Here is a 25,482-nt window from a genome sequence, read left to right on the forward strand (position 1 = left end):
AAGACTCTCATCTCCAATTAACCACCAAGAAGGTGAAAGTGGAACTGTGGATCTAGTGATAGAGTGGTAACTTTGAGCACAAAAAAGCTCAGGTATAGGGCCCAGGCCCTGAATTCAAGCCCAGGTCTGGCACTGAAAAAAGACATTCATGGATATATAAATATGTGGATAGCCATATATGTAATTTGTATGTCTAAATAAAGACTATGAATCAAACTAATGGAGTACTTAAAAGGCAAAAAGTAAAAAAAAAAATGTGGAAAGGGGCCGGGAGTTTGCCCTAACGGTAAGAGTGCTTGCCTAGCATGCACGAAGACCCAGGTTCAATTCCTCAGTATCACATACATAGAAAAAAGCCAGAAGTAGTACTGTGGCTCAAGTGGTAGAGCACTAGCCTTGAGAAAAAAACCCAAGGACAGTGCTCAGGCCCTGAGTCTAAGCCCAGGACTAGCAAAATAATGTAGAAAATTTTAATACATTGCAAGTTTATACAAAAATAGCAAAACTCAATGAAAGCTATTTATCAATAGGGAATTGAGGGGTCAAGAAAAAAGGCTGTGGTGTGGGGATACTATTGAGACGTGGCTGGAATAACTAGGATATAGTAGGGTGAATACTGTCAAAACAGATTATTTGTAACTATGAAAATAAATAACTACTGCTGAAGCCTGGCATTAGTGGCTCACACTTGTAATCCTATCTAATCAGGAGACTGAGATCTGAGGATCGAGGTTCAAAGCCAGCCTAGGCTGCAAAGTCCCTGAGACTCTTATCTCCAATTAGCCACCAGAAAACCAGAAGTGGCAAACGCTGTGGCTCAAAGTGGTAAAGCACTAGCCTTCAGCAAAAGAGCTCAGAGAGAGTGATCAGACCTTGAGTTTAAGCCCAGGACCAACCCCCCCCAAAAAAAAATTAAAAGAAAAAAAAACATCCTGTTGAAATTGTTTTGGGAAAAGTAGACAAGAAGATTAACAAGAGGGGAAGATTGATTGGGAATTCATTGAAAATGTTAAAAAAAAAAAACAAAAACAACAATGAAGCTTGGCACAGTGGCTCAAGCCTGTAATCCTGGCTACTCAGGAGGCTGAGATCTGAGGATCAAGGTTCAAAGCCAGGCTGGGCACAAAAGGACCTGAGACTCTTATCTCCAATTAATCTCTAGAAAAAGTGAAGTGGGGCTTGGCTCAAGGGTAGGGTGGTAGCCTTGAACTGAAGCTCAGGGACAGCATCTACGCTAAGTTCAAGTCCAATAACCCATTTTAAAAAAAAAGCCATCCCGGGCACTAAGGTCCTGAGACTCTTATCTCCAATTAACCACTAGAAAACTGGAAGTGGTGCTGTAGCTCAAGGGGTAGGGAAGTAGCCTTGAGCTGAAGAGCTCAGGGACAGCGTCCGGGTCCAGAGTTCCAAGTCCCACAAACGACCAAAAATTTTTTCTCTAACTAATGTAAGCTAATAAAATTTTATTACATTAAAAACATGTAGAGGGGGACTGAGAGCTTGTCTAGCATACATGAAGTCCTTGGTTCTATTCCATGGTACCACATACACAGAAAAAGCTGGTAGTGGCATGTGGCTCAAGTGGTAGAACACTAGTCTTGAGAAAGCCCCAGGACAGTGCCCAGGCCCCAAGTTCAAGCCTTAAGAATGGCAAAAAAAAACCATTTAGAGTGAAATGAGAAGGCAATTTTTGCCTCTCCACATGTAGCTATTACAATATGGATCTGGTAATTTACAAAATATAGACAATATTTATGAGGAAGTAAGGCAATTAGCAGCAGAAATTAGTATAACCAAAGTAGGAAAAGTAAAATATCAACTAAGTAAAAGAGCAAGTATAATCTAATAGAAAAATAAAGTATATTAGAATGCCAGATAGATTAAATAAAATTAAGAATATAAGGCTAGATTTTAAAATTTCTAAACTACAAGAAAATATACTAGATCATTGTTATAGGCAATGCCTTTCTGGCTAGGATTACCAAGGCAAAAACTGGCAGATAGGTGTGTCCAGCTCACAGCTGTAATCCTAGCTACTCAGGAGGCTAAGATCTGAGGATCCCTGTTTAAAGCCAACCTGGGCAGAAAGTCCATGAGACTCTTATCTCTAATAAACTACTCAGAAAAGTGTCTCAAGTGCAAGAGCACTAGTTTTGAGCACAAAAAACCAGGGACAGTACCCAGGCCCTGAGTTCAAGACCCAGGACTGGCACAAAAACAAAATAAATCTCACCAGAAATGAGATAGGGACCGATGATCAAGGAGTCAAAATAAACTTAAGGAAAAACAAAAAATATGAAAAAACAGGAATTTTGGCAGTGGCCTGTGGCTCAAAGTGATGGAGTGTCAACCTTGAGCTAAAGAGCTCAGGGACAGCACCCAGGCCGAGTTCAAGCCCCACAACCGAAACAAAAACAAAAACAAAAAAAGACAAAACCAGGAAATTTATCACTTATAAATCTATAAGTCACACATAATCTACCAGGCACTAATGGCTCACACTTGTAAGCCTAGCCTAGAGGTTGAGATCTGAGGAATACAGTAAATCATCCCAGGTAGGAAAGTTTGTGACATCCTTATCTCCAGTGGATTAGTGTGGGACAAATGATAGAACTCTAGTCTTGAGCAAACAAAACTCAACGACAACATCCAGACCCTGAGATACTGATTTTTCAACCCCCAGGACCATCACAAATAAAAGAAAAATTAGAAGTGGCACTGTGGCTCAAGAGGCAGAGAACTAGCCTAGAGCTAAAGAGCTTAGACACAGTGCCCAAGTCCAGAGTTCAAGCCCCACGACCAACCAAAAGAAAAGAAAAATCACACAGTATGTAGATATGGGCTCAATAATTATCAAACTGAAGTTAGTCAAAAGAAAAACTGCCTCCACTGTAGAAAATCATTCACATCTGACCCTCTCACCTATAGCTTTATTAGAGATGAAATATTCAAATAGGTTATTAAAAATAACCGTTGTATGAGAAAGGGTATCAATGTATGGGAATTAATGCACCATCTATCTGGCAAATATCATGTAACCCTTCTATTAATTACAATAAAAAATATATGGAAAAAAATAACCTTTGTCAGCTGGGCACTGTGGCTGACATCTGTAATCCTAGCTACTCAGGAGGCTGAGATCTGAGGATCACAGCTCAAATCCAACCCAGGCACTAAAGTACATGAGACTCTTATCTCCAATTAACCACCAGAAAACTAGAAGTGGCACTGTAGCTCAAGGGCTAGGGCTGTAGGTAGCCTTGATCGGAAGGGCTCAAGGGATAGCATCCAGTCCCAGAGTCCAAGCCCCACAGAAACGGATTGAAGACAACAACAACAACAAATAATAATAACTTGTCCAAGAAATGGAAGCAAGAGATTTTTTGTTGTTGCTGTTTGTTTTGTTTGTGGGTTTATATGTCTTTGGGAGACTAGAGGAGGACACAGAACTGGAGGGAAAAAGGGTAAACAAATGCAACAGTGATACTCACTATGTTGAAAATGAACTATACAACTTGTGGGTGAGGGCGGGAGGGAGAAACTGGGAGAGTAAAGGAAGGGATGATATTATCCAAAAAGACATATACTCTTTACCTGACTTATGCAACTGTAACTCGTCTATCTGTACATCACCTTTCTTATAATAAAAAAAGGAAAAAGCCTGACATTTCCCCAAACAAGTGTCCTTGCTTAGCTCAACACTGGTGGCCGGTGTTTTACCACATGAACCACATCCTCACTTTAGCATTTTGGTGGTGTTTTTTTTTAATAGATGAAGACTCACAGACTTCACCATCCAGTCTAGCTTTGAAATGAGATACCCTATGTGGATTTCCTGAAGTTAGGATTTTTAGGCATGAGCCACCAATGCTTGAATAGCATTTTTCTAAAAAAAAAAATAAGTTAGCTTTTTTTACTGCCTACTGCCTACAGGGTCTCTTAATGACCATGTATGTTAGGAATCACTCCTAAACTCTTCATTTTCACTGTTCTATTTGTTTACTCTTGTATTCCTTTTAAAAATTATCCTTAAGTAGCAGTACTACATTCTTAACTAACATGCTTCATATAAAAACTTGGTACTTGATAGAGTGAAACACTATTCCGAAGACTGAACTACACTACATTAAAATTAAGAACTTTAGGAATCACAGCAATGGTAGAATGATTGCCTAGCAAACAACAGGGTACAACCAATTGAGAGTACAAACCCTTATATCATCAAAACAAAATGCTTCTATTCATTAGCAGATAAAATTAAGAAGGCAAATCCAAATAGTGGTAAAAGTAACTGCAGTATAGGCATTTAAAAATGATTACTCTAATAAAACAAGAATTTCTAGAAATCAGTGAGAGCAACAAAATATGTATAGAAATATAATGCAATTCCAAACTGTACAACTTATATGTACTAACAAAAAATGAAGTGAAAAGAACAGAGTGAGAGGCCTGGGAATGTGGCTTAGTGGTAGAGTGCTTGCTTAGCACGCATGTAGCCCTGGGTTCAATTCCTCAGAACCACATAAACAGAAAAGCCCAGAAGTGGTGCTGTGGCTCAAGTGGTAGAATGCTAATCTTGAACAAAAGAAACTCAGATACAGTGCCCAAGCACCTGAGTTCAAGCCCCAAGACTGACAAAAAAACAGAGTGAGAAAACAAGGATACACTTCATAAAGAAGACACTGAAAGTAAGTGAACGTATGAAGATGCTCTACTTTCTTAACAATAAAATCCAAATTAAAGTAGCTAATCATCCATGCATGTCAGAAATGGCTAAATAACAACAACAAAAAACCACAGGAAATAAACAAAAGCTAGAAAGTATGTAGAGCATACTAGTAGCTCCTCAGAAGTATGAAATGACAAACTTTGGAAAACTGGTGTTATTTATTAATGGAGAATACATTCAATAGTCCATTGAATAACCTATCCAACTTTTCCACTCCTTAATATACACCCAAAACAAACACAAGTATATGTAACTAACTTTGGGAAACTGGTCTTATTTATTAATGCAGAATACATTCAATAGCCTATTGAATAACCTATCCAGCTTTTCCACTCCTCAAAATACACCCAAAAGAAGCACAAGCATATGTTTACTAAAAGACAGATGCAGGGATGGGCATGGTGATCTCAGCTACGTGGAAGGCAGAAATTAGAAGAATACAAGTTAAGGCTAGCCAGGGCAAAGAGGAAGTGAGATCCATCTGAACCAATAATCTGGGAATTTGTATTTATCTGTAATCCCAACTACTGGAAGGCAAAGATAGGAGAAAAGCCATCAAACTATTGACATTGAAAAGGTCTCTCTGTGCCAATTTAAGAATTGTTTACAACAACAAAACACACATGAACTATTTACCTGTCTTATGAAAAGGTAGCCCCTCTATACAACACATTAGTAGAAACAATAAAATTATTTTAAAAATCACTAAACTGGGTGCCAGTGGTTCACACTTATAATCCTAGCTAATCAGGAGACTGAGATCTGAATCACTGTTCTAAGCTAGCCCAGGCAGGAAAGGCTGTGAGACTCATTTCCAATAAAACTACTCAGGGTCGGGAGTTTGGCCTAGTGGTAAGAGTGCTTGCCTAGCATGTATGAAGACCCTGGTTTGATTCCTTGGTACCATAAAAATAAAAAATCTGAGGGGTTGGAGATTTAGCTTAGTAGAAGAGCCCTTGCCTGGCAAGTGCAAGGCCCTGAGTTTGGTACTCAACTCTGGGGGTGGGGTGGGGAAACTAAACTAAAATAAAAAGCCGGAAGTGGTGCTGAGGCTCAGTGGTAGATCTCTAACTTTGAGAAAGCCCAAGGACAGTGCTCAAGTCCTGGTACTGGCAAAAAAACAAAACAAAACAAAACAAAAACCTAGCCGGGTGAGGTGTCTCATGTCTGTAATCCTACTGATCTGAGGATCAGGTTCAAAGCCTGCCCAGGCACAAAAGGACCTGAGACTTTATCGCCAATTAACCCCTAGAAAAGGGAAGCAGGGCTTGGCTCAAGGGTAGAGTAGTAGCCTTGAGCTGAAGAGCTCAGGGATAGTAACCAGGCTGAGTTCAAGCCCCATGACCCAACAAAAAAAAAATTCTACGCAGGGGATTGGGAATGTGACTTAGTGGTAGAGCGCTTGCCTAGTGTGTGCAATGCCCTGGGTTTGATTTCTCAGTACCACATAAACAGAATAAGCCAGAAATGCACTCACTATGGTTCAAGTGGTCTAGTGCTAGCCTTGGGCAAAAGAAGATGAGAGACTGGAAATGGCACTGTGGCTAGCCTTGAGCTGAAGAGCTCAGGGACAGTGCTCAGGCCCAGAGCTCAAGTCCCAAGATCCACCAAAAAAAAAAAGACAACCAGGGACAGTGCCCAGGCCCTGAGTAGAAGTTTGAGGACAAGCAAAAAAAAAATCACAAACTAAAATAGGAACATACTGAAATATAAAGACATCATCAAAAGAGTGAAAAATACGCAGAATGGGAAAAACTGTATTCAGGGCAAAGTGTGGTGGCTCACGCCTGTAATCCTAGCTACTTAGGAGGCTGAGATTTGAGGAGCCTGGTTCAAAGCCAGTGGGGCACTAAAGTCCATGAGGCACTTATCTTCAATTAACCAACAGAAAATCAGAAGTGGCGCAGTGGCTCAAGGGGTAGGGTGGTATCCTTGAGCTGATGACAGCACCCAGGCCTAGAGTTCAAGCCCCCGTCTACCACGGAAGGGAAAAAATTATGCAAATCATGTATCTAATAAGGGATTTACATCTAGCCTATGTGACAGTCTAAGGCTACAAAATGAGACCATGTCTCAAAAACTAAAATAGCCAGGCACCAGTGGCTCACATCTGTAATCCTAGCTATTGAGGAGGTTGAGATTTGAAGATCACAGTCTAAATCCAGCTGAGGCAGGAAAGTCCATGCGACTTATCTCCAGTAAACTACTCAAAAAAAGCCAGAAAGGGAGTTGTGGCTCAAATGGCAGAGCACTGTTTTTGAGAAAAAAGAAAAGGACAGCTCCCAGTCTCCGAGCTCAAGCTCAAGAAAAGTGGCTTGGTGCAAAGGGCTAGCTTACATATATAATCCTAGCTACTCAGGAGACAAAGATCTGAAGGCTCTGTTAGAAGAAAACCTGAGCAGAAAAGTCCAAGAAACATTATTTCCAATTAACCTGCAAAAAACTGTACAGGAAGTGCCTCAACTGGTAGACCATCTGCTGTGATAGAAAAAAAGCTGATGGCTGAGTTCAAGCTCTGGTATCAGTTACACAAGAACGTAAGTAATTAAATAGGTACCGGTGGCTCACACTTATAATCCTAGCCACTCAGGAGGATGAGGTCTAAGGATTACAGTTGGAAGCTAGCTCTGGCTGAAAAGCCTGCAGAGACATTTTTTCCCTGTGGGTCCTAGGACTTGAACTTGGCCTGGGTGCTATCCCTGAGCTTCTTTTACTCAAGAAGAGTGCTCTACCACTTTATCCACAGCACCACTTCTGACTTTTCTAAGTAGTTTATTGGAGTAGTTTATTAACAGTCTCATGTAGTTTCCTGCCTAGGCTAGCTTCAAACTGTAATCCTCATCTCAGCCTCCTGAGTAGTTAGGATTATGTGTATGAGCTACTGGTGTTATGCATGAGACACTCTAAATCATCAATTAAAAATCCCAGTAGGTGGAGCTGTGATTCAAGTGATAGCACTCTATCTTTGAGCAGAAAAAGATCAGGGACAGAATCTAGGCCCTGAGTTCGAGACCCAGGACTGGCGCAAAAATTAATAAATTCCAATATGTATTTCTCCAAAGACTATATACATTGGCCATTAAATACAGGAAAAGATGCTCAAACATCTGTAAGTATTAAAGAAATTAAAATCAAAACTATAATGAACATTGGGGTTGTAGCTCAGAGTTAAAGAGAACTTGCTTACCACGTATGAGGCCCTGGATTCCATCCACAGTACTGTAAAACAAAGCAAAAAAACTAGTAAGTATAATATCCTATCTGTTGGGATGACAAGAATAAAATAATGAGCACAAATATCAAGTGAAGTGGAGCAAATTGGAATCATCATATATTCCTGGCATCTTCTCAATACCAAAAGGAAAGCAGCTTTTTGTGTGTGGGGGGGAGGGTCATGGGGCTTGAACTCGGCCTGGGCACTATCCCTGAGCATTTCAGCTGTTTTCTAGAGGTTAATTGGAGGTAAGAGTCTCGAGTCCTTTTGTGCCCAGGCTGGCTTTGAACCTTGATCCTCAGATCTTAGCCTCCTGAGTAGCTAGGATTATAGGCATGATCTACCATGCCCGGGTAAGAAGCAGTATTGTTGTCAACTATATTGCAACATATTTTTTATCTATCCTCTTAAGTCTATCTATGTAATTTATTGTTTTTTCACAACTATTGTTTTCCAGTCTGGTATGTAGAAAAGTAAAAAAAGAAAAGCTCAAGATTAAACTATTCTTTCATTTCTCTTTCCACCTCTTCCCCTTCTCTTCTCCCTGCCCCCTTTCTTCCACACTGGGGATAGAACCCAGAGTCTCATATATACTAGGCAAATACTGTACCACAAAACTACATTCCTAATATAGGTATTCCTTTTATTATTATTTTTGCCAGTCTTGGGGAATGAAATCAGAGCCTGAGCACTATCCTTGAGATTTCCTCAAGGCTAGTGTTCTACCAGTTGAGGCACAGCACCACTTCTGGCTTTTCTATGTATGTAGTACCAAGGAATTGAACCCGGATCTACATGCATACTAGGCAAGCACTCTACCACTAGGGCAAACTCCCAGCCACTATTCATTTCTTTTGAGAAAGGCTTTTCAAATGTAGCCAAGGCTGTTCACAAAACCATGCTCCTCCTGATTGCTGGGATTACAGGCATACATTACCCACCATACCTGGTTTTCAGGCCATGCCTAACCCCTTTTTTGTGTGTGAGTGTGTGTGTTGGTCCTGGGGCTTGAATTCAGGGCCTGAGTGAATCCCTGAGGTTTTTTTGCTCAATGCTAGAGTTCTACCACTTGAGCCACAGCTCTACTTCAGGTTTTTGTGGTTAAAGTCTCAAGGAATATCTTGCTTGGGCTGACTTTGAATCACAATCCTCAGATCCCTCAGCTTCCTGGGTAGTAGGATTACAGGCATGAACCACCAGTGTCATGGTGCTGAATCCTCTTAAACTCATTAAAGTTTAAATCTTATCTCCTGTTATTGTCTTGTCAATTTCTCAGTACTAGCCCAACCCCCTCCAAAAATTTTTTTTAGAATTAAAATTCTCTCACTCCCTACACAAACTCAATTTTATTTGTTTATCCACCCAAGAGAAAATGTACATCTGTGTGTGTGTGTGTGTGTGTGTGTGTGTGTGTGTGTGTGTGTCTGTATGTGCGCACACGCACGCGTGTGCACGTGCAATAAGATATACAGGGCTCTTCAGTAGGGAGCATGGTCTAGCAGTAGAGTGGTTGCCTAGCATGCCATGAAGCCTTGGATTTGATTCCTCCATACCACACACATGAAAAAGCCAGAAGTGTTCCTGTGGCTCAAGTGGTAGAGTCCTAGCCTTGAGGAAAGCCCAAGGACAGTGACCAGACCCTGCGTTCAAGTCCCAGGACTGGGGGACAAAAAGATATACTTGACTTAATGCATTTACACACAAACTGATTGTATACATAGGAAAGGAGTCCAAAGGCATTAATGCCTCTGATCAAGTAGTGTACCGTGTAGCAAAATGAATATCAGGAAGTGAAAAACATGGTCTGGGGAAAGGGTAAAGTGGAAAAGGGGCACATGAATGGAGGGATGAATAATGAACAAATGAAGTTATTATAGTCAATGTACATTATGTAAAAACTGGACATGAATATTATATAAAAACTGGACAATGTAATTTGAGGGTAGGGTCAGGAGAGGAAAATTGGGAAATGGGTGACATTAACCAAGAAGTGTTCTACTCGTGACCTGACTTATGCAATTGTAAACTCTACGACTACTTAATAATAAAAAGAAAATATTTATATAGGGAATTAGTTGCCTATGGTTCACACCTGTAACTACTCAGGAGACTGAGATCTGGAGAATCACAGTTTGATCCAGGCCTACAGAGCACAATGGTGGGAGTGTGCCACGGTCAGTGACCTTGGACCCGCACAATCACGGTCACTGACCCCACAGTCAGTCCCCAACAGGAGTGTATGCACTGGATATTTTATAATACAAGAAGCCAGATGCGTTCAGGGGCCAGGCTTGTTCTTTTCTTTTTTCTTTTTTGTCGTTTATGGGTCTTGAACTCTGAGCCTGGGTGATATCCCTGAGCTCCTCAGTTTAAGGCTACCACCCTACCCCTTGAGTCACAGTGCCACTTCCAGTTTTCTTGTGGTTAATTGGAGTTTAAGAGTTTCACAGACTTTAGTGCCCGGGCTGGCTTTGATCAGTGATCCTCAGACCTCAGGCTCCTGAGTAGCCATAGACACCCAGGTCATGCTTTCTCTTTTGTAATAATTTGCATTGGATCTAAGGGAGGCAACCGCAATGACTTTTCATGTGGCTTCTTCACTTTACCTCTGAAAGAGTTCTACCATCTCAATATCACCACAGTGGGATGCTTCCAATACATGAAACTTGGGGTAGGAGGTGCACACTAAAAGCCTAGCTAAATCAAGAAAACAGGGATAAAATTTCACTTTCTGTAAGAAAATTAAGTTCCAATGGTCTGCTGTATAACAATGTGGCTGTATAGTACACCTTAGGCAAGCCTCAGGGAATAGGGTATGGCTCAAGTAGCAGAGTGCATGTTAAAAAGCAACAAGCCTCATGTTCCAGCATGGGTACTGGCAGAAAAGCAAATTTCATGTATGTTCTTAGCCACAATAAAAATAAAATGAAGTTGGGTGCCAGTGATTCAAACCTGTAATCCTGGCTACTCAGGAGGCTGAGAAATGAGTGTCAAAGTTTGAAGCCAGCCTGGGCAAGAAAGGCTGTAAGACCCTTATCTCCATTAACCATAAGAAAACCAAAAGTGGCATTGTGGTGCAAAGTGGTGGAGTGCTAACTTTGAGCACAAAATCTCAGGGACAGTGTCCAAATCCTACGTTTAAACCCCATGACTGATAAAAAAATATGAATATATGATGTTAGAATTAATTTTAAAAACATACTAACCAAAAAGGACAAAATAATATGTTTTATTATTCTATTTATATAAATTGTCTACAGTAGACAAGGAAGTACATTAGTGATTGACCACTAATGGATATATCCTTTAAGGGAGTGATAAAACATTAACAATATTGATAGTGTTTTAAAATTAGATGGTAGAAAAGTTTGTCCATTTTTGAAAATGTTAAAAATCGCTTTGACCTGGCACTTGGGCTTGAACTCAGCGGCTTGTACTCTCAAGCTGGGCTCTTTTCCTCATACCTGATGCTCTCTACTGCTTGAGCTATGCCCTAAGTTCAAACCCCAGTAACATCAAAGAAGGAAGAAAAGAAGGGAGGGAGGGAGGGAGGAGAAGAAAAGAGAAATGATGCTACATTTAAAAACTTATTTCAGGGGAACAGGAGTGTGGCCTAGTGGTAGAATGCTTGCCTATCATGCAACAAACCCTGGGTTGGATTCCTCAGTACCACATACACAGAAAAATCCCAAAGTGGTAAAGTGGCTCAAGTGGTAGAGTGCTAGCCTTGAGAAAGCTCAAGACTAGTGCCCAGACCCCTGAGCTCAAGCTCCAGGACTGGCAAAGTAAAAACAAAAACTTATGGCAATAAACTCAAGTGCTACTAAAGAAAAAAATCAAACTCAATGATTATAAAAGAAAACGTATAATAGTGAGGCACAGTCAATTTAGGATTATAAAAATAAAGACAGTTTTATAATCCTAGATACACAGGAGGCTGAGTAAGATCTGAGGATCCTGGTTTGAAGATATCCCAGGCAGGAAGGGCCCCGAGACTCATTTATCTCCAACTGTTTGGTTAAACAATCAGGAATAGAGCTGTGGCCCAAATGACAGGGTGCCTCCTTGTGCTAAAAAGTTCTCGGACAGTGCTCATCCCTGAGTTCAAGTCCCATGACTAACATGCATGCACACATGACAGGTATTTACAGGGAAATAGAGAGACTTAGAAAAACAATCATGTTACATGAAGTCAGGCTCAGAGACAAACCACACTCATTTTCTTTCTTACATGTAAGCTAGATCTAAAATTCACGATAACATATGCAGGGCTCAGTGAATTTATTCATGAAATGACTAAAAAATGGTACGTTTAAGGGAGGAGTCCAAAGGTTTAACATCTCTGAACAACTAACATATTATCTAGCAAAATGAATACCAAAAAAGTAGAAGCATGTTTTGGGAGGACAAAGAGGGGATACATTAATGGAGGAAATTAGAATGAACAAATGTGGTTATTTTCAATGTACGCTATGCAAAAGCTGGACTATGTAACTTGAGGGTAGGAACAGGAAAGAGGAAATGGGGAACTACTATGAAGGGGTGACACTGACAAAGAAGCATTTTACTCGTAACATAACTTATGGTTGGCTTATGCTTATAATCCTACTCAGTAGCCTGAGATCTGAGGATTATGGTTTGAAGCCAGCCCTGGCAAGAAAACTGGAGACTCTTATCTCCAGTTAATCACAAAAAGTTGGGAGTGGAGCTATGCTCAATGAGTAGAGCACTAGCCTTGAGCAAAAGAGCATTAAAAAAAAAAAGAAAACAAAATAAAAAACCAAAGGTGGGCTCTGGTAGCTCATGTTTGTAATTCTACTACTCAGAAGGCTGAGATGCGAGGATCACAGTTTGAAGACAGCCTGAGCAGAAAAGTCTGTGAGGCTTTTATTTCCAATAAACTACTCAGAAAAAGGCGAAAGTAGTGCTGTGGTTCAAGTGGTAAAGCACTAACTTTAAGCACAAAGAGGCTCAGGGGAAGTGCCCAGGCCCTGATTTCAACCCCCCAACTGGCCAAAACAAAACCAATGACAGAATGTAGCTCAGACACATTTGCATAGCACATGCAAGAACCTGGCTTCAATCCCTAGTACTACAAAGTAAATAAAAATAAAAATGTGTATATCACCTTTATAATAACAATTAAAATGTTTTTTTTTAAATAAAGAGCTGGGCGTTAGTAACTTATGCCCGTAATCCTAGTTGTTCAGGAGTCTGAGAACTGAGAATGCCAGTTCAAAGTCAGCCTGGGCAGGAAAGTCCATGAGACTCAATCTCTAAGCATCAAGAGAACCCAGTGCAAGTGGTAAAACACTTGCTTTGAACAAAAATGCTGTGAATTCAAGCCCCAGGACCAGAAAACAAAAACAAAAACAAAAACAGTCGGGGCCAGGAATATGGCCTAGTGGTAGAGTGCTTGCCTTGCATGCACAAAGCCCTGGGTTTGATTCCTCCATACCACATATACCGAAATAACCAGAACTGGTGCTGTGGCTCAAATGGGAGTGCTAGCATTGAGAAAGCACAAGGACTGTATCCTGGCCTGGAGTTTAAGCCCCAGGATTGGCAAAAACAAAACAACCAAACCCCCTCAAAATAAAGTATTAACAAGGGACCGGAAGTTTAGCCTAGTGGTAGTGCTTGCTGAGCATGCATGAAAACCCAGGTTTGATTCCTTGGTTACCATATACATAGAAAAAGCCAGAAGTGGTGTTGTGTCTCAAATGGTTGAGCTCTAGCCCTGAGAAAGCCCAAGGACAGTGCTCAGTCCCTGAGTTCAAGCCAGGACCCACAAAAAAAATTAATGAAGGGCATATAGTAATGGCAAAGCAAAAACAAAATGCTTGTTGGGTGCGGAGACTCATGCCTGTAATCTTAGCTACTCTGGAGGCTAAGACCTGAAGATCAAGGTTCAAAGACAGCCAAGGCACAAAAGGACCTGAGACTCTTATCTCCAATTAACCTCTAGAAAACAGGAAGCGGGGCTTGGTTCAAGGGTAGGGTGGTAGCCTTGAGCTGTAAAGCTTAGCGACAACATCCAGGCTCAGGGGTAGGGCAGTAGCCTTGAGGTGAAGAGCTCAGAGACAGCACGCAGGCCGAGTTCAAGCCCCATGACCCCTACAAAAAAAGTTTAAGTCAAAAGGTAGTTGTTGGGGGGTGGGGAGAGCGAGGAAGTACTGGAGTTTGAAATTCAGGCCCTGATACTCCCCAGACAATCAGCATGATACAACTTGGTCCAGATCTCCAGCTTTAAAAGTATATTGTGTGTGTGTTGGTCCTGGGCTAGAACTCAGGGCATAGGCACTGTCCCTAAGATTTTTTGCTGAAGGCTAGCGCTCTCCCAACTTGAGCTACAGCTCCACTTCTGGCTTTTTTGCTGGTTAATTGGAAATAAGACTCAGACATTCCTCGCAGGGATGGTTTTGAACTTCAATTGTTAGATCTCATACAATTGAGTACCTAGGAGTACAGAGATGAGATACATGTGCCCCAGTTGAAAGTAGGTTTTGAAATAAACTCCTCTCAGAAATGCAGACCTGTAGCAGCACATATTTGGCTCATGCTTTAATTCTACCTACTCAGGAGGCTGCCACTTGGGGGATAGAGGTTGTAAGCCAATCCCAGGCAGGTGGTAAAGTGTACAGCATTTCATTTCCGATTAACTAGCAAACTGCAAGTGGTAGATCACCAGCTGCATCCAGGAAGAGGCTGAGTTCAAACTCCAGTACCAGCAAAAAGGAAATAATGTGTAATATGGACCTGGAGATCTGACTTCAGGCCAGAAGTGTGGCCCAGTGGTAGAGTGCTTGCCTAGCATGCACAAAGACCTGGGTTCGACTCCTCAGTACCACATACATAGAAAAATCCTTAAGTGGTGCTGTGGCTCAAGTGGCAGAGCTCTAGCCTTGAGAAAGCTCAAGGACAGTGCTCAGGTCCTGAGTTCAAGCCAGGACTAGCAAAATAAATATATAAATATAAATGAATCATAAAGTATGTTTTCAAAAAGAAAAGACTTGGGGCTGGGAGTTTGGCCTAGTGGAAGAGTACTTGCCTAGCATGCACTGAGACCTGGGTTCAATTCCTCAGTACCATATACATAGCAAAAAGCCGGAAGTGGTGCTGAGGCTCAAGTGGTAGAGCTCTAGCCTTGAGAAAGTCCAAGGACAGTGCTCAGGCTCTGAGCCCAAGCCCAGGACTGGCAAAAAAAAGAAAAGATTTCATAGACCTCCATCACTACTCCCAAATAGTCCACATATCCCTCACACCAGAAACCTTGTCCATCCAACCCAATAAACTCAATTCCAGACCTCACAGGTCCAGTCATACACTGACTACCATATACTTATAAACTCTCATCTCACACATACTCTATCATTTGCCCTGGAGAGTCAGTGTCACTAACCCTAGGATGCCAGTGTTGTCATCACTCCATCCCTCAAACTTGACTACACATCTCCCCCTATAGTGACCTTGGAGAAGCTCTTCACCCTACAGAGCAAAGCACGTTCCAAATACCTCCATAATGATCCCATGTCTATGCTTAACGGGTCCTAAGTCTATTAAAAACATTGAGCCTTGTGTCAGTGGCTCAGGCCTGTAATCCTACCTACTCAGGTGGCTGAGATCTAAGGATCATAATTGAAAGGCAGCTGGAGAAGCAAAGTCCATGAGACTCCTCTCCAATTAACCAGCAAGAAGCTGAAAGTGCAGATGTGACTCAAATGGAAGTGCACCAGTCCTGAGCAGAGACAGCAAAGTAGGAGCTGGAGGCCTTTAGTACCAGCCCCATTACTACTACTACTACCAAAAAAAAAAAATCCACACACAGAGTTTGGGAAACTCCTTGGAGAGAGCCTAGCGGCTTTGGATTTCAGCTGCGCATGTTCAGTGATAATGCCAGCTCAGAAGCAGTCTTGCCCAAGACACCCGGTGAACTTACACTGCATGCGCGTGCGAGTGCACGTACGCGTGCATGGGTCAGAGGAAAGGCGGGCTTTCCAATTTTCTGCTCTTACTTTGCCAGGCAGGGAACATGGCTGGCTCCAGGCAGTCCCTACTGGAGCCGCCATCTTGGGTGCCTAAGTCTCGACCAGGGACCCCGCGGTCTCCCCCCGTCCCGCCCCAAAGTCCCTAGTGGTTTCTTTGAGGCTCCAAGGCCGCCCACCGACCTCACCACAGGGCTGGCCTCCCTCCCTCCGCTGCTGCTGCCGCCGCCGCCGCCGCCATAGAAAATGACCTCTGAGGCGCCGGCGGCCGGGGCACAAGGCCTGAGGGTCGCCTACTAACTAAGCTCCGTACCCCGAAACTGCCTGCAACTGGACCTGCTTCTCTGGAGCCATTGTCTGCCGCGCTTCTCCACAGAACGCCGCAGCCCTCCCTCAGAATCTTCCATTCCCTCAGCTCCCTAAGGGCGGCGCTTCTCCGTGGAACGCGGTGGCTTTCCCTCCGTTCTTCCCATTCCAACCCGCTCCCTCCCGGCCGCGCTTCTCCGCCAGACGCCGCGGCTCTCCCTCAGTCCCTTCCACTGCCGCCGCTCCCGAGGGGACTCTTATGAGCCCACCTGGCAACGTCTCTATTGGAACCTCCGACTCGGCCCACGAGAAGGGGTGGCAGGCCGCCGAAAACGCCAAGCGTCTCGAAGGACCTGGAACCAGCTGCTTTTGCGGGGGTGGGGAGGGGAGGGGCGGCGGGAGAGAGGATTATAATGATTAAGGGACAGGAAGCGGAAGTGATCCGCCGCGGGAAATTAGACTGGCCTTGAGAGAGTTGTGGTACAGTGCGGAGAATTGTGATTCGACGCCTAGGGTTGTGATTTGCCTCCTGAAATGAGAATCCGTGCGCGATATTGTGGATCTATGTGGTGGGAAGCCTTAATTTACTTTGCAACTCCACTTTGTACTTTTCTCATGGTGGCCAGCCTAAAGGCAAAAGGTTCTCAAAAATGTAAATTTAGATTTGTTGGGACTTGTTGGATGTGCATTAAGGTTGGGTTTCAAGCACTACTTTTTTACATTCTCCCCCCCCAACTACCACCCATGGCCCCTGAATCATTTAGAATGCTTATTATGGATCCGGTGTTCTCGGGTGTCTGCAGTACATTTGGGAAAGAGCAGGATTTTATTTTATACTGAAAATATAAAATTAATACTTATTTCAATGTTTTTAAATTTTTCTACTTAAACTTCTAGTTGGAATTTTATCATGTTAGGATTGTGATACAAGATGTTTTGGTTTTGTTGTGTCAAATTAAAAACAAATCTAGACTTAGCTCAAGAGACACTTTTATAGGAAACTGATTGCAGTTGTGAGACTACTCCCATCACAAGCATCTCAAAACCAAACAGAAAGCTGAGTGTGAGTGCCAAGAACATATCATCTTAGCTACTCAGGAGGCTGCTAGCTACTCAGGAGACCAAGATACGAAGATTGTGCTTCAAAGCTGAATCCATTTGCTTAATGCTAGTATAGCAAGACAATGTCTATTTCAAAGCCAAATACAGTGACACACACCCATAATGCCTGCAGTGAAGAAATTGAAGTTGGAGCATCGTGAGTTCAGGGCTGTCCTGAGCATGTTACATAGAAAGTTCCAAGCCAGCCTATGGTGCATATCAAGGTCCTGTCTCAAAAAATGTACCTATTCTGGTAATTACATCTTGTATCTAACATCAGAGAATTACCTGTTAAGCAGGGCATCCATGGCTCATAGCTGTAATCCTATCTATTCAATAGACTGAGACCTACATGATCACAATTTGAAGCCAACTCCAGTGAAAAAGCCTGTGACATTCCATCTTCAACTAACCTGCTAAAAGGCAAGACTGGAGGTGTGGCTCAAGTGGTAAGATTCTTGAGTAAAGAAGCTGGTACTGCCTGGTGCTGGTGGCTTACACCTTTTATACTAGCCACTTGGGAAACAGATTCAGATTAGGGACTGGGATCCAGCCTGGGCAGAAAAGTCTGTGACTTTTATATCTAATTAACCACCAAAAAGCTGGAAATGACGATTTTGCTCAAGTAGTAGAGTGCCAACCTTGATTGAAAAGCCAAGCAAGCAAGTCGTGCTGTAGCTCAAGTAGTAGAGCACTGGCCTTGAGCACAAAGAGGCTTATGGATAACACCCAGGCCCCGAGTTCAAGCCCCAGCACTGAAAAAAGAAAAGAAAAGCAGAGCAAGAGCATGAGGGCTTAAAGCCCCAGAATCAGAGGGGGGAGCAGGGAGAAAGAGACAGAAAGACAGGGACAGAGAGAAGAAGGCAAGGGAAGGAAGGAAGGAAAGAAAGAAGGAAGGACTCCGATGAAACAATCCAATAAATGCAATGAGTTTAATCACAATGAGAAGAGGAAGAGGACATTCTCTCTGAAGTTCAGAATTGAGGTCGATCCAGGTTTATCCAAAACTGAGTCCCCTACCTTTCTGAGCCTTAGGAGTTCATCTTTCAGGTATCTATTTTCTTCTGATAGCTTCATCATTTCTCCCCCAAATTGCTATTCTTACATTCTTTTTCTCATTTTAGTATTATATCATGAAGCATATACAGTTTTGACACTCCTTTGCTAGATTCCATGTCATTCCCTTGCTTCTTCTGTTTGAACACATTGAATCCCTTGGGGGTCATTCTTTTTTTCTTTTTCTTTTCATTTTTTGGCCAATCCTGGAGCTTGAACTCATGGTCTGGGCACTGTCCCTGAGCTGCTTTTTCTCAAGGCTAGCAGTCTACCTATTGAGCCACAGCACCAGTTCTGGCTTTTTGTTTATATGATACTGAGGAATTGAACTCAGGGCTTCATGCATGCTAGGTAAGCAGTCTACCACTAAGCCACATTCCCAACCTGTGGTGTCATTGCTCTTGTGATAGATAACTGGCAAGTGTTGCAACTGGGTTGTTAATATTGTTATTGAAGTGTCAGTAGGGAACTGTCCTTGGTGGAGTTTACCCAGTTTAGCATTTCCATTGGTGTTTTACATACCCATCTCAATTTAGGACCTTTTAATTTCCTAAGTTTGGCCTCTTTCCATGCAAATTCCATATCTGTAAAAAGTAAAAAACTGTCACTACAATAAACTTGTGGGGTTTTTTCCCTTTCAGATCATACTCAGATGGATGAAACAAGTGAAGGAACAGGATCTGCATGTACTTCCCCGTGGCCCTGGAGACAGGTGACATCCAATGGGGAGGGGTATACCAGTTCACTGGCAGGGGCAGGAATAGCTGTGGTTCAGTTTGGGAACATTGGCAGTGATGACTCTGAGGCAAGGGTGCCCAACCTGAGTAGCTCTAGGACAGGATGAGGCTCTATGCCTATGGATCTGCCATTGGTGGATTGCTGCTTAGCTGAGTTATAGTTCCAGGTGTCACATGGGGCTCAATGCTTACATGCTATTTAAATTTAAAATTCAGGGATGGGATTTTAGCTGAATGTTAGAGTATGTACTTAAATATGTGTGATACACTAGGTTCCATTTCCAACACTACAAAAACATGTTATTACTCAGTTTCTTTGTCATTTAGCCCTATTTCAAGAGCTCAAACGCCACATTTGGTGATTGGCTGCTGAGCTGGATGTTGCTAAATATGAGTCCTTGCTACCATTGCAAAAAATTGGATGATATTGCGAAAGCACGTTCAGAATAATGTAAAGTAAAGGCCAGGAGTTGGCCTAGTGGTAGAGTGCTTGCCTAACATCCCAAAGACCTCGTTTCCATTCCTCAATACCACATATATAGAAAATAAAAGCCGGAAGTGGTGCTGTGGCTCAAGTGGTAGAGCACTAGCCTTGAGGAAAGCCCAAGGACAGTTCTCAGGCCCTGAGTTAAAGCCCCAGAACTAGCATAAAAAATAATAAATTAAAACAGAATCAAGGCTATGTTTGTGATCCTAGCTACTCAGGAGGCTGAGATCTGAGGATCAAGGTTAAAGCCAGTTCAGGACAGGCAGAAAGTCTATAAGACTCTATAATCTCCAATTAACCACCAAAAAGCTGGAAGTGAAGCCATGGTTCAACTTTCCTGAAATATTTGTATAATATTGACTTACAAATATTAAATCATACTAGTATTTCTGGTGTCATTTCAATGTTTGCGGTACATTTACCCTTCTAGATATGCATAATATGGATCGTGCTGGTTTCTCTTTTTTCCCTTTTTTTCAATAGGTAATTGGACTTGAACCCAGGATCTGGGTGCTTACTGTACCTTATTGCTCAAAGTTAGCACTCTATCAATTGAACTACAGCACAACTTCCTGGTTTTGGTGGTTAATTGGAAATAGAGTCTCAAAGATTTTCCTGACCAAGCTGGTCAGTCTCTAGTATAGCTAGGATTACAGGTGTGAACTACCAGTACCTGCCTTGCTTGATTTCACTGTCCTTGGGCTTTTCTCAATACTAGCTCTCTACTACCTGAGCCATGATACTCAGATCTCAGCCTCCTGAGTAGTTAGGAGGTATTAACCTCCCTTGACCATCTACATGTTGATTTTTTTTGGCAGGCCTGGTCTTGAGCTCAGGTCCTGAGCACTGTCCTTGGACTTTGTCAAGGCTAGAGCTCTACCACTTGAGCCTCAGCACCACTTCTGGTTTTTTTCTATGTACGTGGTACTGAGGAATGGAACCCAGGTCTTCCTGCATGCTAGGTAAGCACTCTACCATTAGGCCAAACTGCTGGCCCCTACATGTTGATATTTTTAAAATAATTTTTCATCCTTCCTTTTGTAACTGTAGTAAATCAAGTTCTACTGCTACTTGATGAAGTCAACAATTCAAGACAGAATGACAGAAGAAAGAGCTACAGATCAGCAGATGATGGGATCTTGCCCAAATTCCATCTTGCCAGGAGATGTAGGTATAGAAGATTATATAGGTTTCTAGGCAGTCTTAATTTTAGCCAGTATACTGGATCAGGCATTGGTTCTTGTCGTGTGTGTGTGTGTGTGTGTGTGTGTGTGTGTGTGTGTGTGTGTGTGTGTGGTGTACTGGGGCTTGAAGACAGGGCTTCATACTTTCCAGGCACATGTTCTGCCATTTAAGCCATATCCCTAGCCCTGAGGTTTTTTTTTTTCATTATTGTTCAAGGCTAGTCCTCCACCACTTAAGCCACACCTCTACTACCAGCTTTTTGGTGGTTAATTGAAGATGAGTCTCATGGAATTTCCTTCCCAGGCTGACTTTGAACGATGATCTTCATATATCAGCCTCCTGAGTAGCTTGGATTACAGGGATGAGACATGATATCCACCTGCTATAGTTGTTTTTTCAGGAGAGTCTCAAGATTTTTGTTTGTTTGTTGCCAGTCCTGAGGCTTGAACTCAGTACCTGGCTGCTGTCCATGGGCCTCTTTGTGCTCTATGGTAGCTCTCTACCACTTGAGACACAGCACCACCACTAGCTTTTGTTTTTGGTCAGTCGTGGGGCTTGAACTCTGGGCCTGGGTGCTGTCCCTGAGCTGTTCAGCTCACAAGCCCTACCACTCTACTGCCACAGCACCACTTCCAATTTTCTGGTGGCTAATTGGAGATGAGTCTCACGAGTAAGCCAGACCCAAAGTAACATAGGTTCAATTGTTTCCCTCATTTGTAATAATTAGTATACATCTAGGACTCTCCAAGCAGAGGATTACAAGAACTCAAACCTAGGTACATAAGGTCATATAGGATGAGACTAAAGGTAATGAACGCTAGTATATGGAAGCAAGAGGTTTATCTTGTATGATTGATTGTTGTTCTTAATGTACTGTGTTATTTATCTTCTCTTTTTTTGCCCTTATGATTAATCTCATATTTTTACTATATCTGACTTTGTTACCTGGTTTATTGTATATATGTTAATTTGTTTATTTGAAATATGAAAGGGAAGGGGGAAAGCAAGATAATTGGGAGGGTGTGGGAGGAGGGAAATGGGGACAAAAATATGAGAAGGGGTATCAATGTGTGAGAAGTAATGCACCTACTACCTGATGAATGTAACTGTAACCCCTCTATACATTACCCCGACAATTAAAAAGAAAATGTCTCACGAGCCAGGTGCTGATGGCTCATACCTGTAACGCTAGCTACTCAGGAGGTTGAGATCTGGGGATCAGGGTTCAAAGCCAGCCTGGGTACGAAAGTCCATGAGACTCTTATCTCCAACTAATCACCAGAAAACCAGAAGTGAAGCTATGGCTCAAGTGGTAGAGAGGTAGCCTTGAGCTGAAGAGTTCATGGACAGCACCCAGGCCCAGAGTTTAAGCTCCATGACTAACAACAACAATAAAAAAAAGTCTCATGGACTTTCTTGCCCGGGCGGGCGTTGAACTCTGATCCCCAGAACTGCCATCCTCAGATCTCAGCCTCCTAAGTAGTTAGGATTACAGGCGCGAGCCACCAACACCAGGCTACTGTCAACTTAGTATATTGCAGATAAAAGTCTCACGGGGTGGGTGGGAGGGAGTTTGTCCCAATGGTATAGTGCTTGCCTAGCATGCACAAAGACCCGAGTTTGATTCCTTCTACCACATATATAGAAAAGGCCACAAGTGGTGCTGTTGCTCTAGTGGTAGAGCGCTAGCCTTTCAAAAGCCCAATGACAGTGCTCAGGCCCTGAGTTTAAGCCCCAGGAATGGCAAAAAAAAAGTCTCATGGAGATTTTCCTTCACAGGCTGGCTTTGAACTTCAATCCTCAGGTCTCGGACTCTTATGTACAGGATTATGGGAGTGAGCCACCAGCGTCTGGCTCACGTTTTTATATCCAGTGCTCTTAGACCAGGTCAGTGATCCTCCTGCCTACACTTTGAGCTCTCACATAGATAGCTGGGATCACAGGTGCATACCATCATGCCAGCTTATTGATTGAGTTGAAGATCTTGATAATTTTTTGCTAAGGTCTAGAACTGCAGTCTTCTCAGTTTCTACCTCCTGAGTAGCTGAGATTATACGTACATGACAGTCCTCCTTCTGATCTCTGCCTCCTAACTGTCACAGTATATGATCATTAAATCTTGTTTTGTTTTGTTTTTTACACTATTAGGGTTTGAACTCTGGGCTTTTCCCTCACTCAGCTGGTGCCCATCCACTTGAGCCATACCTTTAGTCTTGTTTTCTTTTGGTAATTTTGGAGATGGAGTCTCTAACTTTTCTGCCCAGGCTGGATTCCAAGCATGATCCTTTGGAAAACAGTCTCCTGAGCAGCTAGGATTCTAAATATGAGCCACTGATGTCTGCTAGTCATTAATTTTTAAAGTAGTCTAACTTTGCATGTGGTTTCAATAACCATAGGTCACTAGGTAATGAAAGCGACCACATGACTTGTCCTTTGATGTTTTCCCTTATGCTTTTCAAGTAAAGATAATTTTATTAAGGTGCTGAGAATGGAACCAGGGCCTCCTGCATATTAGGCAAGTACTCTTCCTGGGAGTTCCATATCCAGCCAACAAAGCTGACTATCACAGTTATTTGAGGAGTAAGGTAAAACAAAAAAGATGAAAAACAGATTTGCTAGGAACAGGTCTATTGGGTTCAATATTTTTTTTTGCCAGGCCTGGGCTTGAGCTCAGGGCATGAGCACTGTCCTTGGACATTCTCAAGGCTAGAGCTCTACCGCTTGAGCCACAGCACCACTTCTGGCTTTTTTCTATGTATGTAGTACCGAGGAATCAAACCTGGGTCTTCATGCATGCTAGGCAAGCACTCTACTACTAGGCCAAATTCCCGGCCTTAGTATAACACATTATAATTTTTATCTTTTTTTCCTTTTTTTTTTTTGATCGGTGTGGGGCTTGAACTCTGGGCCTGCACACTGTTCCTGAGCTCTTCAGCTCAAGGCTGGTGCTCTATTACTTGCGCCTCGGTGCCACATCTGTTTTTACTTCTTTTTTTTTAAGGCAGGATCTTGGTTTATAGCCCATGCTGACCTTCATTTCACTCTGTAACCCAGGTTAGCCTCAAACTCATAATCCTCTTTTTTTTTCTTAGTGTGTCTCTGTCATAAACCTCTTAACTGGCCTCCCTAGTGCTGGGATTATAAATGTGTGCTATCATGCCTGGCACCCTCCATCTACCTCTACTTTTTGTGATACTGGGGATTCAAGTCAGAATTTTTCTCTGGCAAGGTAAACACTCTCCCACTTGAATCACACTGCCAACAACTGAAAACAAGTTGTTGATTAGCTGGGCACAGTGGCTCACGAATATAATCCTAGCTACTCAGAGGCTGAGATCTGAGGATTCAGGTTCAAAGCCAGCCAGGGAACTAAAAAGCCCGAGAGACTCTTATCTCCAATTAACCACTAGAAAACTGGAAGTGGTGCTAGGGGTAGGGCGGTAGCCTTGAGCTGAAGAGCTCAGGGACAGTGCCAAGGCCCAGAGTTTAAGCCCCACGACTGCAAATAAATAAATAAATAAACAAACAGTTGATTATTTTTGACTATACATTGGCATTCCTGTGACCCCCTCCTTGGGTTCAGTTGTTTTGCTAGAGTGACTCATAGAACTCAAGGAAATTCTAATCACATTAATCCATTTATTAGAAAGTATTTAATAAGGTATACAAATGTACAGCTGGATGGAAGAGATGTGGAAGGGCAGGTGCTGGGCTTCCATAGTCTCTGGTGGGGAATCACCCTCCAGAGGCCTCAAGAATCTCAGGCATACGCAGTCCTTTTGTTTCTCTTTTTCTTTGCTTTTGAGTATCAGAACTGGAGTACTGGGGCTTGAACTTATGAACTTTACTTCTCTGGCTAGTTTTGAACTACAATCCTCAAACCTTAGGACTCCTGAGTAGCTAGGATTCCAGGTATGAGAAAATTCTTTGGTTTTAATGACTATTTCTTGCCTGCAGAATTTTTTGGAGTCTGATTTCTTTCTTTCATTTAATCTGCTTTCTTATCCCTTTCAACTATAAACTGGCAATGTTTCTGTTGCTCTGGCCCTTTCCCAAACCTTAGGTATCTCTGTGTATGTCACAAGCATTCATGCCATTAAACACCTTTATTCCTGGCTTCTGTGTGGAATATTATTTATATATAATTGATATATAATATTGATTAATATATAATAGATTCAATATAAGCCAATATATACTATATTCAATAGATAATCAATAATATTTAAGTATTAAATACTTAGTTTAGCAAATAAATATCAAAATATTTGTCCTTTTCTCTAGATTTTGGCTTTCTAACAGAAAATCTGATTGTAGTATATTTTACAGTTGCAATACACTTACAACTTCCCAAATTGTCAAACCCTGGTTCTTTTTCGCCTAGCAGTTCAACTGTCAGTTTATCACTTACCCCTCACATTTTATTATAAACATGATTTATAAAACACACACACATACACACACACAGGAAGTGGCACTGTGGCTCAAGTGGTAGAGCTCTAGCCTTGAGCTGAAGAACTCAGGGACAGCTCTCAGGCCCAGAGTTCAAGCCACACAACAAACATACTCACACCGCCCCCCCCCCACACCAGTGCTTGGCTTCCCCTCTTTTTTAAAAAAAAAGTAAACAGAGGAAGTTTATTTGAAAGTGAAAGGAAAACTGTGAAAGAAAGTAGCTCTCT

The 25,482-nt window shown here is 42.3% G+C and overlaps 1 protein-coding gene across 2 annotated transcripts in view; it reads right to left on the reverse strand.

Moving 5' to 3' along the window:
* Znf41 (zinc finger protein 41) overlaps positions 1 to 16,601 on the reverse strand; it is a 39,949-nt gene extending 23,348 nt beyond the window's left edge. For both annotated transcript variants that reach the window (XM_090326128.1, XM_090326130.1), the window contains exons 1-2: positions 16,504 to 16,601; positions 7,917 to 7,948 (exon numbers count right to left, since the gene is read on the reverse strand). The gene's annotated coding sequence lies outside the window, so the exon portion shown is untranslated. The remainder of the gene's footprint in view (positions 1 to 7,916; positions 7,949 to 16,503) is intronic.
* Positions 16,602 to 25,482: the final 8,881 nt, after the last annotated feature.

The sequence above is a fragment of the Megascapheus bottae genome, chromosome X, assembly GCF_031878675.1.
Source record: "Megascapheus bottae isolate mThoBot1 chromosome X, mThoBot2.hap1, whole genome shotgun sequence".
NCBI classification, from domain to species: Eukaryota; Metazoa; Chordata; class Mammalia; order Rodentia; family Geomyidae; genus Megascapheus; species Megascapheus bottae.